Here is a 7,146-nt window from a genome sequence, read left to right on the forward strand (position 1 = left end):
TGAATAATTTGAAAGCTTGATCTTTAAGCATGGAAAGTGAAATTAGCAATGGCCTGAGAAGACTTGGGTCTTTGATGTTGATGTTCTGGAATTCAGTTTGTTGATTTGTCAAATGTTTCAAATAGGATAGAATAGAATAGAATAGAATAGAATAGAATAAAATAAAATAAAATAAAATATTGAGACCCTTGTTTCAGATTTGAAGATGAGATCAAGCAAACCTGGGATGGAAGCAAACCTGAAGAGTCTGTTGCTCAGCAGCTCACCAGTGTCACAGATGGCCGATCTGGTGATCACATCCAGTGATGACAGGACACACTGACACCTGAATCCACCCTGGAACTTCCCACAGGGGCCTTGCTGGTACCTGGGAGTCTGTGTGCATGACAGTAAATTCTAATGGGGTCCATGAACATCCCAACCCTACGTTCTTAGGTGAGGGAAGCCAAGGAACTTGGCGGAGCTAACAGAACACATAAACAGCTGTAGACATGCACAGAGAGTATTTGAGAATTTATTACGGCACGTAACCCACAGACCGCCCTGAGACCGGTGCTGTCACCATCCCTGGAGACAGCTGGCCATTGAGATCTGAGCACCAGTCACAGGGCTGCAGGAGGGAGTCCATGGGGACTTCCTGTATGCACCTCCCATTCTTTCTGTAAACTAAAATTGTTCAAAATAGAAAGTTTCTTTCTTTAAAATTAATTTTGTTGGAGTATAGTTGCTTTACAATGTTGTGTTTGTTAGTTTCTACCGTACAGCAAAATGAATCAGCTATACATATACATACATATACATACATCAGCTACACATCCCCTCTTTTTTGGATTTCCTTCCCATTTAGGTCACCAAAGAGCCGTGGGTGGACCTAGAGTCTGTCATACAGAGTGAAGTAAGTCAGAAAGAGAAAAACAAATATCGTATATTAATGCATATATGTGGAATCTAGAAAAATGGTGCAGATGAATTGATTTGCAAAACAGAAATAGAGACACAGATGTAGAGAAAGTTTATTTTTTAAAAAATAAGTTCTGGAATTTGTTATCCAAGTTATTAAAAGCAACTCTTTAAAATACATCAGGTGTGAAACCACAGCTTAGTGAGCAGAGAAGTAGAAGTAGGGTGAAGGCCTTGGTTAAGAACTAGTGCTCACTTTGTCTGAAACACGCTCTTGTGTACATTTCAGCCCAGATTTACGTGACCAGTGTTCTTGTGGACGTTCTGCTGTTGGGTCGCCATTATCAAAACCGCTGTCAGTGTACAGAGAGTGTTCAAAAACAGTCTAAACCGAACTATTTTTATCCTGCTCTAAAGTTGCACAAATAAGTCTCCCTCGTATTTATCCATGTGAATGAGCTAGGCTGCAGAATGAAAAAAGGTAGTGTGTCTGTAATCTCTCCCAGGCAAATTGTAGAGGTTTAACAGAACGCCAATATTGAACTCATTAATCAAGTACGGTTAAGAAATTCTTAGGTTCTTTTGATAAGACAATTTCATCCATTGCACTTTAACAGCCACTTACCATTGCCCCCATGGCTGAATCTTAAACAGCATGAGGGCGCTTCTCTTTCAAGTGCGATGCGCTACCTGACTGCTCCTGAGTGTATCTTCATGTGGGATTGGGTATGTTTTATAAAATTAAGGTATTTGACTTCATCTACAGGATGTTTCATATTGTGAGCCTGACTAATAAGCATGTTGCAAACATATCATCAACTTTAATAGATTTTCTTTCTTTTTTAATTTAATTTTTTTGAATTTTATTTATTTTTTATACAACAGGTTCTTATTACTTATCTATTTTATACATATTAGTGTATATATGTCAATCCCAATCTCCCAATTAATTTTTATTTTATATTGGGATACAGTTAATTTACAATGTTGTATTGGTTTCAGGTGTACAGCAAAATTACATTTTCTATATTTAACTAATTGTGTGTTTTTAGTCACTAGAGTTATGATTTGTTTAGTATACATATATAGGCACAGCAAATATATAACTTTTAAAAATACAGTATTGCTCACTTCAAACTCCATGATAAAAATGAGAAAGATTATGTCTGCTTTATTCATGATTCTGCCCCAGGACTTGACTCAGCAGAGACCCAGTAAGTATTTGTTGAATAGAGAATGAGTGACATATAAAAGCAGTCACCTGGGATGATGAAACTCCATAATAAGACACAGTGTGTGCTCGCTCCCTTGTTATTGTCTGACTTACAGGTACACTGTGTAAGGTAAGAACTGTTACTTGTAATGGAGCAAACTACAGCTACTATGAGGGCAAAAATGTGGGGGTGATTTACACAGTCACATGGACCCAAAAACATTGAAAAGTGTCCGTTTTAATCAGCTGTGTTATTTTAGGAATTTATCCATTTCAACTAAATATTCAAATTTATTAAACCATAAATTGTCTATAACAGTGTTTTAGACATTTGTTGTTTTTCTTTCCTGGTAGAGGTAATTTTGTCCTTCTTTCTTTTTCTCTCATTCTGTGTTTCTGGGGCTTCACATTTTTGTTGTTGCTGTTTAGTCTTTCCAGAGTAACAGTTTCTGATTTTGTAGCTACTCTCTTGTGTACGTTTTCTTTTCCATTTCATACTATTTGCTCTGATTTTAAAAAATCTCCTTTCTTTTGCGGTTTTTTATAGTTTGTTCTCTTTTTCTATAAAATTCTTCAATTGTATAGTTAAATCATTGAGTTTTGTTGTTTTTCTTTCCTAAAATAAACTTTCAGACTATAAATTTACTTTCTAGCGCAGCAGTAGCTACATCCCACAAATTTTCTTATACCAATTTCATTATCACCCAGTTTAAAATATTATGTTCTATTCTATTCTATTCCATTTTTATATTCTATTAATATAACTAACGGAATAATTAATAATATGGTCACTTTCACAGTTTCCAGGTAGACATGAATTTGGGGGGTGGGTGGTGCCCTGCTCAACCCAGTACAATCTCCAAGTATTTGAGGATTTTCCAGGTATCTTGGTTATTTTTTTCTAGTTTAATTCCACTGTGGTCTGAGAGAATATTTTGTATGCTTTTTATTATTTTAAAATTGTTCAACTGTGGAGCAGAAGGCAGTGGCTCCTGGAGTGATGAGCCCCACCCCACCCCCACAGTGTAAAAGCAGGCAGTGTCATCTGGGGTGGCTGACTACTGCCATTTACATGTTATGCACATTGGAATGAAGATTGTTAGTAAAACTCCTAAATGTGAGTTTTTATCAAAACGAATGGATCAGTTCAAAGCTCTTAAGAAACAGCTGGGTGGTAATAAAATTGTTACTCAAGAAATAGCTGGTTCTGTCCATTTGGAGAATTATGCTCTGAAATGTTTTTGTGTGCAGACAATGAAGATAGCGCCGGTTGTTTTCACAAGATCAAGTCCGTCTATCCTGCAAATCCTTAATCGCTGTCATGACAGTCTTTGGAGAACTCACTGATAACAGTGTGAAACATAGAAAATATACAAGGTGGGGTGACACATATCCCTACTTTTTTAAAGCATGGGGAGACGCCTCAAGGAAGACCTGTTAGAATTGGAAAGATACTGATGTTGAAGAAAATGAAGAAGGTGGATCAGCCCTCTACCCACTTGACCCACTTGAATCAGAATCATCTTCATCTTCAACTGAGGATTCAGAGAGCATGCCCCCAGGCAGCTGTTCTGGAACAGAGCCCTCTCCGTGCACACACCCCGGCGGATACAGCGGCAGCAGTGCCTCACAGCACAGGTGAATCGGGTACTGTCCTACTTAGGCCACGGGTTCTTCTGGCCATTTATCCACAGTTTCCATGGGGGGGATACTGTTCTAACACCAGAGGACGTGGCTCGAGCTCAAATGCACTGCAGGCATGCTGGCTGGCGGTGCACAGCAATGCGAACGTTCAGCCCTGCTGTGCAGAGCCTTCAGAGGCCCTCAAGTTACTGTCGGCAGGCAGAGAGTGAAGCCTTTGTGCAGCAGAGCCGTGTAACTTTGGCCTGCGGAGCCAACGATCGGTTACTCAATCTTCAGCTGATCGGAGCACAGTTCTAAGGAAGACTTCATTTCTGCTGACTCTGACAATGAAATCTGCGTGCAGACTCTGTTGATGCAGCTTCGATCAGTTTCCACCGCCATTAGTGGACCCAATAATCTCTGCGGATGTAGGGCTGCTGTGAGCTGGGTCCTAAAAATGCCCGCTGCACCCTGCTTCAAAAAATGAGAGCACATACAAATTATATGTTGGGAATAAGCTTTACACCTTAATTTGCATACATTAAGAGAATTTTTTCAAATTTATAATGTTTGGATGAACATATTATTACTTTGCTATAAAATCCTAAATTTAATTTGTAATAAAGATTGTTGAACTATTCTTGCTTACCAGCCGTTGGACTATACATATTACAGGGTGAATATGAAAGAGATTATGTTAAACTTTGATTTATATTCATGTAAAATATAATTGTATTAAAAGTTTAAACTTTCATGGAAGGAAATTTAACAAGACAAAGGGGTAGAATCACATTTAGACTTAAGAAGGGTGTTGGTTCTCAGCTGCTTCTTTTATCCACTGAAGCTTGAGATGAATTACTTTGTAGGTAGTTTGACTGCGTGTACCAGAGAGTGAACAGAGGACATTTATAGTAATACCTGGAACCTTGGTGTTTTATGTTAGGTTCTCCTCTGATGCCATGTGGATTCCACAGAGTATGACTATGAATCATGTAGATGATTATGAGTTCAGATTTTTAGCTGTTAATTTACATGTAATGATGGGAATTATGGGCTTACTGTGTCACCTGCATTTGTGCAACGTAAAAATAAAAACAAGGATTCTTTCATATATATAAAAAAATTCAATTGTGTTTTATGAGCCAAAATGTGGTTTATTTTGGTGAATGTTCCAGGTGAGTTGAGAAGAATGTATCTACTGTTACTGTTGGATAGAATACTCTATAAATGCCAGTTAGATCAAGTTGATTAATAGTTTCGGTCAGGTCGAACCTCTCCTTTATGATTTTCTGTCTTCTTGATCTATCAATTACTGAAAGTGGAGAATTAAAGTCTACAGTTATAATAGTGAGTCTCTCTATTTCTCCATGCAATTCTATCAGTTTTTTGCCACACATATTTTGCTGCTCTGTTGTTATGTGCATACATTTTAAACGTTGTTATGTCTTCTTGGAAATTAACTCTTTTACCATGATTTAATGTCCTTCTTTATCCTCAACAATTTTTCTTGTGAAGTTTTTTTTTCTTTTAAATTTGTGTAGCTAATCTAGCTTTCTGTTGGATAGTGTTACCGTGGGTGTATCTTTCTCCATCCCTTTATTTTTAATCTGTGAAAGTTTATGTTTTTAAAGTGGATTTCTTGTAGACAACATAATAGTTGAGTCTTGTTTTATCATCCACTCTTGAATTCTCTGTATTTTAACTGGTATATTTAGATCATTCACATCTAAAGCGATAACTGATAAGTTGGATTAATATCTGCCATGTTTGTAACTATTTTCTATTCATTGAGCTTGTTTTTTGTTTCTATTTTTTCTTCTACCTTTTCTGCCTTCTCTGGTTTTAATTGAGCACTTTATGATTTTATTTTATCTCCTCTCTTAGCATATTATTTATACACTTTTAATAAACATTTTTAGTTGTTGTCTTAGAGTTTGCAATATGAATTTTCAGTGAATATAAGTCCACCTTCAAATACCACTTTCTTACTTCACAAATAATGTATGCACCTCATTATAAATTATTCCCAATATCTCCCTCCTGTCATTTATTCCCTTTATCCACATACTACTGATTCCCAATACATTGTTACTACAGTTATTTTAAACAAACTTCTTCTTTTAGATCAATTAAAATATGAAAAATAAAGGATTTCATTTTACCTTAATTTATTGTTTCTCCAATGCTCTTCCCTTTTCAGACAGATCCAAATTTCTGACCTGTATCAATTCCTTTCTCCCTTAAAGAATGTATGTAAATTGTACTTCAACATATTTTATTAAAAAAATCAAGTCCAGTTCCTGGATATGGGTTCCATGGGGTGATGTTTAGGAGAGAGAGATTTAAACAACCACCATGGAGAGGACCATTGGGAATCTAAGGAAAAGGGTAAACAATTAGTGTATTGAGTCCATGCTATTTCTTCAAGTAAAGATTGGTTCATACAGTGGAGTATTTCTGCGTGGCTCTGAAATATATCTGTGTTAAACAAATGCTTATAGGATGTTTGAAATTGTAGAACTCTTCTTGTTTTCATGTAAGGAAACTCCACCTTAGAAATGGTGTTGACATGAATGCAGAAACTATTTAAACTGTAAGAAATTCATGGGAGCACATAATATACTTTGTTCTGAGATTCTGATTCAGTCCACCTAATTTTAACTATTATCTTGCAATGAATAAATTAAAACCATATGATTTAGTCATGTTTGTAAAATGCTCTTATTTTGAATGTTTTGATTAATCATTTGGTAATACCCCCTCCTTTTAAAGTTTAAATGTCAAACATGGATGTCAAATGAGTAATGTAAAAGGTCTGACATATACAATAGCCATGTGTAATATTCGGAAACATCTTATTAGACTTTCCTCAGTGGGCTCCTGCCCTGAGAGGCTCGGGATGGTTTCAATTATCTGTTGAAGAGCTCAAGTCTATAGAATATTAAACTATGATGAAATGGAAAGAATATTTTCAGGCAGCTACAGACACAACCCTGCCTGTCGGGATGAAAGTCTGGGAATGAGTCATCTAGAAGGGGAGGCGTGATCACATTTCCTTAGTGAGGAGGCCGTGTCTGCAAGGCTGATTGCACAACTGGAATGGCCCTCTCACCCCCGGCCTGAGAGGCCCTGGGTCACATGCTGGGTCAAGAGCACTGGGCAGGGAAGTGCCACAGATGTCCTGGCAGGACAGACAGATCTCCCCAGCCACGTGGAGCCTGCACCTCCTGGGGAATCCCTGGTGTGGCTACTTTTGCTTCTGAGAAGGCTGTCTACATCTTTTTTTTTTTTTAACATCTTTATTGGAGTATAATTGCTTTACAATGGTGTGTTAGTTTCTGCTTTACAACAAAGTGAATCAGTTATACATATACAAATGTTCCCATATCTCTTCCCTCTTGCATCTCCCT

At 37.2% G+C, this 7,146-nt stretch overlaps 1 pseudogene; it reads left to right on the top strand.

Annotated features, from left to right (window-relative positions):
- Positions 1 to 1,581: 1,581 nt before the first annotated feature.
- LOC102980310 (uncharacterized) overlaps positions 1,582 to 7,146 on the top strand; it is a 15,403-nt pseudogene continuing 9,838 nt past the window's right edge.

Source organism: Physeter macrocephalus, chromosome 10, assembly GCF_002837175.3.
Source record: "Physeter macrocephalus isolate SW-GA chromosome 10, ASM283717v5, whole genome shotgun sequence".
NCBI lineage: Eukaryota > Metazoa > Chordata > Mammalia > Artiodactyla > Physeteridae > Physeter > Physeter macrocephalus.